Source organism: Aquila chrysaetos, chromosome 4 (assembly GCF_900496995.4).
Source record: "Aquila chrysaetos chrysaetos chromosome 4, bAquChr1.4, whole genome shotgun sequence".
In the NCBI taxonomy this organism is placed as follows: domain Eukaryota; kingdom Metazoa; phylum Chordata; class Aves; order Accipitriformes; family Accipitridae; genus Aquila; species Aquila chrysaetos.
The window spans coordinates 24018106-24030556 of record NC_044007.1 but is presented as its reverse complement, the minus strand read 5'-3'; the positions used below and the strand labels follow the sequence as shown (position 1 = coordinate 24030556).

The 12451-nt window shown below is 34.9% G+C and overlaps 1 protein-coding gene across 10 annotated transcripts in view; it reads left to right on the top strand.

Annotated features, from left to right (window-relative positions):
* VPS13B (vacuolar protein sorting 13 homolog B) overlaps window positions 1-12451 on the top strand; it is a 498323-nt gene that overhangs the window by 305638 nt on the left and 180234 nt on the right. The gene's annotated exons all lie outside the window — the stretch shown is intronic.

The window sequence follows — 12451 nt, the reverse complement described above, 5'->3', positions numbered from 1 at the left end:
GTCAAGACTAGGATTTTTAGGAGACCATGAAATATCTCCAGTTTCTCTTCTGATTGCTTAGAAGTTGTAAGAGCATCTTTTTCTTCATATTTCCATGTGGAAATATTTAAATTAGTATTTTTGCTTGTATGTTTAGTAATAATAGTTTATCTTTTTTTGTTGTTTTTTTTTAAATGAGCATTGTATCTGTTGTGTTACGGAGCTTTCGTGGAAGAAATCTTACAGTCTGGCACCAGCAATGGCTTTGGGTGGCAGGGCCTGATCCAACTCTCAATGTGCCCACAGATAAAAAGAGATCTTCCCAACATTTGTACAGGCTCTTCCTGCTTCTGCCCTCTCTGCTGGAGGAGACTGCCATCTGATACCTGCTTTAAGAGTTACAGAATCAAATATAGGTTCCAATCTTCTTATCACAGCAACCAAAAATTTATCAGAAAAATCCCCTATCGTAGAGTGGAATCTGCAAATTCCAGCTTTGTAAGATCATTTGTGTCACCTAGGGGAACTGTGCAATGTTCCTTGTACACACGTTACAAATCAGTGAGTAAGCAACAGGAGGGATGCGATTTACATCTAAAATCAATGAAGCTATGGTAGTTTACATTTTTGAGTCTGATATCCTTGCATCTGTGGCTTTACCTGAAATGCAGAAATTCCATACTTTTCAAAGCAGAAGTCACTCAATTGCTTAAAGTTTCTGATGCCCTTGTGCATTATGGGTCTCTGCTTCTTATATAAATAAACATTATGGACTAGATTTGTGCAATGTATATTTGGTTTTCATATTTTTATACAGTTATAATATGCTCCAGTACTCCTTTAGAAATCAAGGCACCAAATGGGTAAGGTAGAAGTAACCACTGGGCCACAGACAGCTCTCATCTGACTGTTACTGGCTTCTTTGCGACCAGTCTCAACATCATGCTTCCTGTGCCTTTTTCTGAGAAATGTCTGCCATTTTCAGTAATTTCCTCTAACTGCTTCAGTGACCATTCTTCTAATTTCTCAGCAGCTGTCAAATGACTCAGTCTTATCTTTGTTCTTTAATCATCCAATTATACTAGCTTTAGTGTTTTTAAAATACATCAGGGCAGAGTGTCAAGTTACTTTGCAGAGTTTTATGAGACAATATTGAAGTGGGTAGTGGGTGGTCTTTTGGTTTTGGGAAGAGGGTTACTATTTTGATCTGTTTAAGCAAGTTTCAACACTTTAGAGCAATATAAATTGATACGTTTTAATTAAAAATATTAAGATTCCAGTTTGGAGTCAAAGTAGATGTGTTTTCTAATTATATATTTTTTGATCTGGAACATACTGTAGTTACAGAAGCATGGTTGAAGATAACCATTCATTTTCTTACATGGCAGTCACTGCTGTTAGACCAGTGGAGTTGTGAGTGGAGTTAATTTCACTATTTGTCAGGTTTTCTTTGGAAAATAAGAAAATACAAAGGGTTTTGTATTGTTAGGGCAGGACACACAGTCTGTATTCAAGGAATAAAAAACCCAGTGGGATATTTTTAACACATAGGCCTGATAGTATTTTTTTCTCCAAATATGAGATTTCTTAACTTACACAGTATTTGCCCTTTTTAACCTGCCCACAGTAGATGGTACAAGATAGCAGTAATGTGTAATAAATAGCAAAAATGTGTAACTGAAGCTAATACAGAATGCTTAAAAATCAAGTAGTAAAATGAGAAAACTCACACAATGTGTAACTCATGTATTTTGGTGAAAGATTTCTTAGTAAATATCAACAGAGGTATAATAAGTAGTACAATACCCAGCTTAAGAAACTCTAAAAAAAAATAAATTACAGCAGCCTCTTAATTACTGAATAATTAGCTGTTACAGCATTCTATTAATCCCAACATGTCATCTTCTGTCTTTTTCCAACCTCTCTTCTTGTCTAATTTGCTGCTGCTGCTTTTAATAGAATAAAAGAAAATACATCATTTTCTGACCCACTGTCTTTACACTGTTTCTGGTGTGGGGATACGAACTTAATTTGTGATGTCACTTTGGCTTAAACAGTCTTCTGTTTAGGTCTGAACTACAACCACATGCAATTAATATCACTTTTGTAGTATTTCATGAGAAAGAAGAATTTTTGCTTCTCATTTAGAAACCGTTTTTTTTTAGGAAAGGCTGAGAAACTTTTTCATGGCTAGAGGCTGAATAGAATTTCCAAATGTCTTTTGAATTTGTCCCGTAAATTCATACATGAAAAATTGAATGTGCTCATATATCATTAACAGAATGCCAGCGCATGAAAGGTAAATCTGGTATGGCTGCAGGTCATACTAAATAAACCGGGCCACTTCTGGCCTGTAAGCTGAAATGACTGCATCTGTGTCTTAGGAAAAATAGCTTACTTGCTTAACTTGGAGAGAGAAATAAATTAAAAATGGAATGTTGGAAAATAACGTGCCCAAAAAGTTTGGGCACAAATATTTTTTCAGGTGATTATTGGAAGTTGGAAAGAAATGTATTGACATAGTAACTTCAGTTTTCTTATGCCATCTAAAAATTAGTCTAAAAAGAACTATTTCCTCCAGTAGAAAATGGACTAATTTATTTTAGACTCTTAATATGCATAGTAAACAAAGATGCATGTACCATAACAGTAAATATAGGGCTCCTGAAAGTACAGTGACACATTTTTAGCTAGGCACAGTAAGAGACAAGTTCTCCTTTTCAATTTTTTTTTTTTTCCTACTAAATCATAGGAGTTCTCTGGTTTGTTTTAATGATTTCTCATGAATTTCTGATTCTTAAACCCCAGCTAAGGTGTGTTTGTCTTCAACAAATATGACCAGAATTGTATGTTCCCATCAAGAAACTGCCAGTTCTGTGGAGCAGAGTTCTTGTAGATACCAGAAGGCCTCGGGGCAGGGGCAGGGAGCAGAATAGAGATTTTGGATAAGGATGCAAATGAGAGAGCTGTCTGGCCTGGCTGAAGAGAGGGAAGAGCAGTTAATTAAAACTTGAAGGAGTCAGTCAGAGTAAATGAGGTTTCTGCTAAGCAGTGGAGAACCGCATTTTTGTGGGTTTTATCTATTTGGTCATATTAAACTTGGGAGTGGGGGGACTGCTGCTTAGAGACGACTCAGCAGGCTACAGAAAAACAAGATTATATGGTCATTTCTTGGCTTGTGTGATCATGCTGTGTATGTTAGAACTTTTGAAGTAGCCAAATGAATGGTCAAATACATTTGACAAAACAGAGAAAGGTTTAGCAGTTACGGGGAGGAAGAGTGCTGAGATAGGGAAATCATGTTAATGCCCCGATGGAGTGAAAGTCAGCCAGTTACTTGATATCGGAGAAATCACATTGGAAGGAAATTTTATAAATGCTGTAACTACAGGGGAAAAAAGGCATCTCTTTGGAGGAAAAAAATAGCATTTCTCATTCCTGGGCTCGCTCTTGTTTGGCACTCTGGTGTCTAGTAAGGTATAAATTCTGGCTGAAGTTTTTTTCCTCAAGATCTTCATAAAACTCTCTTGTCTATGGATTCTTTGGTACCTGACAACAAAGGTACACTTCTGCTACAGTGTTAGTGTAATGAAATTAAGAACGTAACTGTATGCCAACTACATAGAGACTTTTAGCAGCTGTGGTGTTTGTAGCAATGCTTTGTTTGCTTTGGAGGACATCAGTTAAGATTTCTTACTAGCAGCAAGCATTTGTCTCAAAACATAAATATATGTTTTTATGTGGAGACTGCTAAAAGCAGTTATGTGGCTGATTCTGTTACAAAAATCCAAGGGAAGCATAGAATCGTGGAATAATTTCAGTTGGAAGGGACTTCTCTAGTTCATCTAGTCCAGCCTCCTACTCAAACCAATTTAGATCAAGTTGCTCAAGTCTTTCTCCAGACAACAAACCTAGCAGATTTTTTAGATCTGTTTGATAATCTCTTGTCCAAAGAACAGACTTTTGATGGATATAAAGCAATTCTGGGGGCACCAGGCCAGAAGATCCTTTTTCATGTATGGAGATGGCTGCAGCAAACAGAGTAGCATCTCCTGGGGTAGCTTGAAAAGCCACATTTCTTTCTTTGTGCATCTTCATATGTTTTCCCTTTGTCATTTCCTTAGTTCTTTCTCTTTTAATAAAAGTGGCTAACGTAGAATATCAGCATGAATAAATTACAATGCTTTAAAGAAGTGGAACTAATCAAATGTGTCTGTAGTCATCTTAACCAGTTTTCTGCCCAGTTATTTCACATTCTGTGAGATAATTTTGTCACCTTTTTAGATTACAATGGTATTTTCCTGTATATACAAACAGTTCTTAGTGCAATTAAGCTGGGCATAGTTGGAATCCTTGAGCACTTAGTGAAAACATGACATTAAAAGGACTGAATTAAAAAAAAAAAAAGTGTGTATGTTGGGGGTTTATATTTATAACAATGAATAGCACTAGTTGTGCTAAGCTACCAGGAGAACTGGACAGTATCAATAGGAAAATGGCTGAGAAAACTTCATCACAAGACCGAGCAATTCTGTTTCTCTGACTGAAAAATAAGAGGAAGTAGACGCATGGCTCTGCTTAAATATGAAGCAGCACAGAGTTGAAATTGAGGTGACATTCAGTTCTACTTCCATATGGGGATAAGGACCCTATTATACCAAATACTGTGCAAATTGCCTGCTTGATTATATAGATAATTGCCAATCATCCCCAGCATGGGAATTTTTAGCAAACTCATGATGTGAAACATTAATTAATAGAATTTAGGGAGTATCCATGAACAGATAGAGTAAAATAATTTTGACATAAAATGTTGTTAAGACAAAAATGAAATGGCTGACAAAGAGCACAGAGAATACAGGCTGTTTGGAGGCTACTATGAAAAGGCCTTGCTTATAAAGTCCAGAATAAATATTACTAAACTATCAAGTTCTGGAAGTTTAGGTGAACAGAATCACAAGCTTTCCTCAGGTTGGCCAATAAAGAATCTAATTGTTGTCCACGCTCTGGATTCATCATTTTTGAGATCCAAGGATTTCATTCATGTCATACATCAAAGCTTAATAGTCCAGGTCTGAACGTTCATGGTCATTTTCATGTGTAGATCTTTCATAGATCAAAGTATAAAGCTGTCCTTAGACTGTTTTCAATTTGTGAATGTAAATGGAAATTCTTTAAACACTACCCTGCCACCCCCCCCAAAAAAAAATTACATGGAAAGTGTTTAACCATGAAAAGGTAGCTGTAAATTATTTCGTATTGTTTCTTAAAACTTTTCATGTAGACAAGTCTTTTTATTATAAATGTATCTAAGCAACTATGTTTTTCATTTTTGTAGTCTATTGTTTTCCACTGTTTTTTAACTCTGAAACATTTTCAAATAGCAAAACAATGTTGTTTTTCTTAAAAAATATCTGCTGTTTATCTTTATTTCAAGGAGCTTTATCTAGAACATGCTTGTAATAATCATGTAATGCCCATAATTGGTTAACAAAAATCCTTTAGTTTAAAAAAAGGAGTAATAAACAATTTTGTGTGTCTGTGCTGATAGTGCTGGAGTGAGGGGAAGGAAAGAATGATGGAAGTTTTTGCAAGAAGCACATACATAGCCAGCAGTCTGTGTGGAAATATGTTTTTTTCTTTCAAATGTGGTTTGGAAAATCGAATGCTTTTCAAAACTTTTCAACAGCACCCACATCTATAAGCATCTTCTCTTCAGAAATATTTTTTGTTCAGTATTACATTGCTGTGGGACATATTTATATTAAAAAAACTATACCTTTAAAGTATTGTTACAAAAAGCCTGGATTTTCTATAACTGTAGTATGAGCAAAAAGGTTTTCCTTTTCAAACTAATTATCAGTTAAAAAACCCCCAAACTTCTTTTTTGCATAGATGTTTAGTATTCAGATAAGTGTTTCCCAGACTACGTACCTAATATGAATAATTTCCTTATAAGAATTTATTATTTTTATAAAGGTTCTAATAAAACTTATTTTCCATTTTACTTCCTTTTTTTTGAATACTTCATTGAAGCTTATTTGGTAGGCAAACAAGGAATTAGCTAATGCTAACCTGAGGGGTTTTGTTTGGTTGGTTGGTTTTTTGAATAAAGGTAACAAAGATAATCAGTGAAAAATGTATGCCTACATAGTTTGTGATGGAAGTGTGAGCAGCTTATTAAAATGTGCATTGTAACATAGGAAATTAGAAAAAGTAAAAGTTACAGTGCATCATAAAAATCTCTATTACAGTTTTGCTTTAATTTCAGAATGTTTAAAACTGCCAGGGTAATGTTATGTAGGAAAATAACTTTCAGGGGGAAAAAAATCATAGCATTTCAAGGAGAGGTATTTCTTTTATTGCATAGAAGTTGTGAAACAGAGTTACACTACCAGCATTTTCAATTGTTTTCTTCCTGTGTTAAGGCAAAAAAATTGTAACAGTGAATATTTTAGACTTGTTCCTGTAATTTATTTTTTAATTTTTCAGATATCAGACCAGGATGTTTTTATTCCTCAGTCTTTTTTTTTTTAACAAGATTCTCTTGACATTTAATTTGGATATGCAAATTTTTTTTTCATTTAATGATCTTTAGCTTTATTAATTGTTGAATTGCGGTTTAAATCAAAATATTCATATTAAATTGCAAGTTCTAAATATTGTCCTTTGCTATTGTACCTGAAGCCATGCTTTTTTTAGAACTTAGGAAAGTCGCTGTTATCTTCTTCCATAAGAATCCTATACCTCTCTCTGGAATAGGGCTTGGAAGTAAAGTCTTTTCCTACTTTACATTTCTCTCTTCTTCTATCTTTAGTAGAGAGGCAAAAAAGAAAAGTCTGCTTAGACCTTTTGCCCAGTAAAATATTCATATATATGGATAGCATTACATGGAAACACCACTTCTAATTAACATTGGCATGTTTGAGGCTATTGCAGCAGTTATTAATTTAAAACCGTCAGTGGAAACTAATTATAAAATAACAGCTGGAACTGCCCATTTAGTTTCAGAAATGTAGCTTGTTAATTATCTAATACCAAAGCTATTCAAAGCTAAATTTATATTTGGAATTCAACTTTTAAAATATTCAGCTTTAACTATCAATCTTATTTTTATTTGAAATCTCTGTAATTGTGAGTTTAACTGGAATCTGCAATAATACGTAACTAATTTGCCTAAATACATATATTTACAATACATTGCCTTATGATGTGATAGTAAAAATAAATTTCATAGTAAGAAAAGCATTTCTACAACTTTATTTTTCTCTTTAATTCATCATTTTAATCACTGCGTGCTCAATACACATACCCACTTTATATTTTCTCTTTCACTTAGTAGGACTGAATTTTTTTATCTGATTCGTAGAATAATTTTTAATTTCTTCATGCAGTTCCTCATAGAAAGCTAATTGAAATATGCTTTATAGAAACGTTCCTTTCAAAGAGCACTGCCATTATTGTGTCATTTAAGCATCCATTTGTTGTTAATCAGGGCAGCTCTTTTGGAAACCTTATTAAATACGTCAGGAAAAAAAACCTGTCAACTAAATGTCAATAAAGACTGAATTCAAAGGAATAACCAATTCATTCAAACAGAGCAAAGGTTAAATCTGTAAAATTGTTAAAGTTATTTTTTGAAGTCTCCTAGTAACTCTCAAACAATGCATATGGTAAAAAAAAATTAATATTAAAAATAAGATCCCTCCTCAATGATTAATTGTTATTTTCAATTTTGTTTTGAGAACTCAATATGCATTCTATCTGCAGTTTTTCCTTCCTTTCAGTTGGGGGCACTGCTTCTAACTTGGCTGAGGTATTTGCACAAATGTGTTCTTCACCCTAGCAGCATCCCAGCCCTTTGTGAGGAGGAAGAGGGAGGAGGAATGAAACTAATTTTATGGAGATTCACAGAGATGTGTTTGTGTGTGCCCAATAGTCCTGCTCTAGAGGCAGACGGAGATTTCAAAGAGCGTCTTCATAGATCTCTCAAATTCCTTCAGGTTTGACCTGGAGGATCATGGGAACTTGCTCACGTGTTTGGGAGGGGCTCCAGTGGTGAGGCATGGTGAGGAGAACAGCTCTGAGCCTGGGCACCCTGTGGAGGTCCCCATTCTTTCTTTAGCAGTGCAAGGCAATGCTGTGGTCTCACCTGGCCTCATGTACCAGTTCCAGATCAATGCCTGGCTACCTATGACTGGCTTGCACGCACGCTTCAGCAGGCAAATATGATGATAACAACCTCATGCTCCGTGTTCAAGCCTTGCTTTGGCTGTTCGCCTCACTCTAGTCCATTTACTTTGCAGTGAAGGAGTTGCATTAGAGTGAAGATCTCAGTGCTTAAGGCACCTGCATTTATTCTTTCTGGTAAAACTTTTGAGTTTACAGTGTGGTTATGATTGTTTGATTATTCAGGTGTAGTTCACTCTCACTAACACCTGTGTGTGATTTAGAACTAAATTGGGAATAGGTTTTCAGGCTCCCTTTAAACTGGCCTGTGGGTTCAGGTTGTGAAATTCTCAGGTCAGGCGGTTTAGCTGTGAACTTGGAAGAGAGGCATAAGAGAAGCATCTCTTCAAAAAAGGAGTCTACGAAGTGTTCAGTACCATATTTTATATAATTTATTGTAGCATGTACTCCATTTCTTTGACTATTTGATCAAGATGCCATCATTTAACAGCTTAAGGTCAGAAGTAAATAGAAGTTGTAAAGTAAAACTTTCACAAGGGCATTGGTTTCTCTGTTGTGCCAGTGCGCTACACTTTAATCTTTAAAAAGGTTTCTCAGCTGTGGGTGATCTTAACTACCGTATATTCTGCAAAGTCAAGGCTAAGTTAAAGATACACAGCAGCCTGAACTCAGTTTCCTTGGTCTTCTGATATTTCTTGCTGTCTCAAATACCGTTTTAACACAGTTAACTAGTATTTGCTGTGTGGTAAATATGGAGCTTGACACATGAAATTCATACAACTTCAGTTTTGAAATCTGTAATTTGTTTATGGTGACTGAGTGGAAGAGAGATTAGGACTTCCTTTGTTTGTACTGGTTTGAGGTGCTGTTTAACATAGTTTTTTTCCATTTCCTTTTTTCCAAAAACCTGCAATTCTGGTGTGATGAAGCCTCTTATACTGAAGCCGATCAAAATAAAATCAATCAAATTAAACAAAAACTGTTTGAATTTTGGTTTTAATCCTTTTAAACTTTTTATTATATCCTATTATCATTTTATATACTGAAATGCTCAATATTTTTAACTACTTTCCTTGATATTTCCTAATCTTTAGATGATAAATACTTGTTGTGCATAGGTTGGGGTTTTTTGTTTGTTTGTTTGTTTTTATTGAGACCTTAAGGTTATTGCAGTTCTTGTCATCTTCTCCCTAGGAAGAGTCATTTCTTCTCCTTTTTATTTCATAACCTTTTGCATGTTTTAAATGAACCCCTCAGAAATCTCATGTCTCTCTCTTCAACCAGCACTGAAACACAACTCCTTCACTGAAATCAGGCTATGTAACTATTTGCTTCCCTTAACTCTAATAATGGCCCTTCCTCCCATTTGAAAGTATTTTTCAAAGTGTTAATTCTTCCCCAAATTAATTCTTGATTTACTAACTTGAAGAGAAAACTTGTCAGATGTTTGAAGAGCTCTTTGAGTAGAGAAGTCTCTCACCCTCCCACTGAAACAAGTAATGTGCAGACTAGCCATGCCCAATGGAGGGGCTAAAGGAATAAATCGTGGCCCTGCACTTCCTTGGGGCAGCCCAGAGTGGGGTGGATGTAATGGTGATTTTCAACATTACTTTAGCCACAGTGGTCTTTGGGCAATGAGCTCTGTGCCCAGAGCAAATCTAGGCTCGAGCCTAGGTTCCTCTGTGCCTAGGTTGCAAATCTAAACTCGAGCTGTTCTAAGACATATTTCTCTTTGCAGCTCCATGGTGTTGCTGGTTGTACTTGTGTATAGTGAGCTGGCTGAGGGAGCTGAAGGAGCTCAAAAAATTTGGAGGGCATCAGGCAATTTTTTTTCAGTCATGTCATTGCCCTGAGCCTAATTTATTGTATAGGCACACAAGCATTAGCCCTAGCAAAAAGGTAGTAATGCAGCAGCCTGGGCTTGGCTTGGCTTGGCTTAATCTGCCATCATGCTTCGAGCTTTTGAAACACAGCACAGAATCTGACACTATGAACTAAGAATTTTAATAAAATTCTCAGATTCAGCATTAACATTATTAAACATACTGTAACAGTTTAAAAAGGTAAACAAAAAAAGGCAGAGAGACAAAGAAAAAAGACATTAAATACCATTTAAAAATCCCAGGATACCTTTCACAGTTTACATACTCAGCAACTTGAATGCAATGAAAAATTTTTCAGATAAGCTGTAAAACTGGAAAATAAAAGGAAATCTGAAAGCTGGAGTTATTTTTTTATGTGAGTTGTGTTGTATGTTTTATGTTATAAAGCAACACTATTGAAGGTTTTACATTTCTTTTCTTCTTTCAAGTTACCTCCCTTTAATCTTTCTTTTTCACTAACCAAGTAGCTTTATGTTTTGCCTGTTATTGTAAAATACTGGGGGGAATGAGGGGAGGTGTTTGGGTTTCTGTTAACGTGGGAGAAAATAACTAGTTGGTCCTTAGGAATTAATGCCATTTTAAGAATTGGAGTGGTCCCCCTATACAAGCTACTTAAGTAATGTTCAGTTACTTTACACAAACTCTGTACAGTTTCCTCCTAGGGTTTCCTTTGCTGATTCTTAAAATATATGATTGAATCCACATATCAAGGTTACTTTTCTGTCTTATATAATGAAAAATACTATCAAAAAGTCTTGGCTGTGATAAATAATTTATTCTAAAATAATTCAGGCAAGCTTTTAAAAACTTATTATTCTATACAGTTTTCTTCTTAAGTATTTGTGAGTAAATATAATTTCCATCATATTTGGTTTCAGCAAATGTTTCATTTGTTGAAAAGTATTTTCCAGTATATATAAAGATGACTTTTTTTCTTTGTAGTATTTTTAATTATAACAGGATCTCAAGTTAAATATAATGCAAGTTGTGTGCTTCTGTTACTGGGAAAACCATATCCCATTTGTAATGAGACATTTGTTAACTTCTGTATACAGATTGTGGTTCATTCCATAAATATTTGTGGGTTCTCTGATGTCCCTCACAGGGTTTTATCTATGACAAATTCATACCACAGTTCTTAAACTACGTTTTGGATAGAAGATTTCTTTCTTTTGCAAAACCATTTGCCTGTGTCTTTCTTTTCCATTTAACATTATTTAGTATTCCTACTTTGGTTTTTAATTATTTAACAAAAAGGATTATCAGAAATATACAGAATGATTACATGTTATTTGAGCATATTTCTCTGTGCGATACTATTCAAAGCTCCCATGGCAAAATTAAATCCTTGTTACTATTATCCTGCACAACTCAAATTATGTTGTTTAAGTGAGTATGGTTCCTCTCCCTTACCGATTTTCCAAGATAGCTTAGTGCTCAACCACCTTACATACAGTCAAAAGTCATGCTTAATGTTTCTTATATTTAAGCTTTTACTGTGCACTCTACTTTATCTCCCTTTATTGCTATTAAACCTGATTATGCTGCAGTAAAAAACAGATTAAAAAGTTATATACAGTGGGTGTGTTGCATTTCAGAAGGTGTTCTTCCTCTTTTTTTTTTTTGTCCTTAAAGATATAAATCCATCACTTTTTTTTTTTTTGGGGGGGGGGGGGAACTGGGTCATATTCTTATGGGGTTTATTAGTTGTAGGACACCAAGATAAATGTAGCATTCTTCAGCCTCTCAAAACATTTTTCATGCCCTCTGATGCTTTTGGTTGTTAGGGGTTTTTTTTTCCTGTGAGAAGGCAATGGCTAACACTGGTATGTTAATGGCTAACACAAGTGCATGTTGAGAGTAATAAAATACAGAGATAGTATCAGGCATCTCCATTGAGTTCAATGGCAGTGATTGGCGTAAGTCACAGATACTCCATTTTTCTGGCATGATAGTGTGTGTTCTCCAGCAATAAAAATAAAAAGGTGTGTAAGTGATACAAATAGAATGTATTACGTAGATATAGCCTGTACTTGCAGGATAGGAACAGAACAGATTTGAACTCTTCCTGATAACCAAAGTTATTTAACTATTGAATAGTATTATTTAATCTTTTTATGTAACAATTTTTCAAGGAACAGGAAGAAACTTGCAGATTAGCAAATTCAGCTGCAAAGCAATCTGAATTTTTTCTGTTTCCCAGTTTAAGGTTGAATACTCAAGAAAAATTCAGAGAAATGCAGTTCTCTGGTATGTGTTTGTTCAGACTCTCTTTCGATACACTTTATTCTTCAGACAGCTTGCAATGGTTGATTTTCCATGTTCTTGGCATAATAAAAAAATGCCTGATATATTATGTAACTGCAAGTGTTGTAGAAGTTGCTTTCTAAAAATAATTT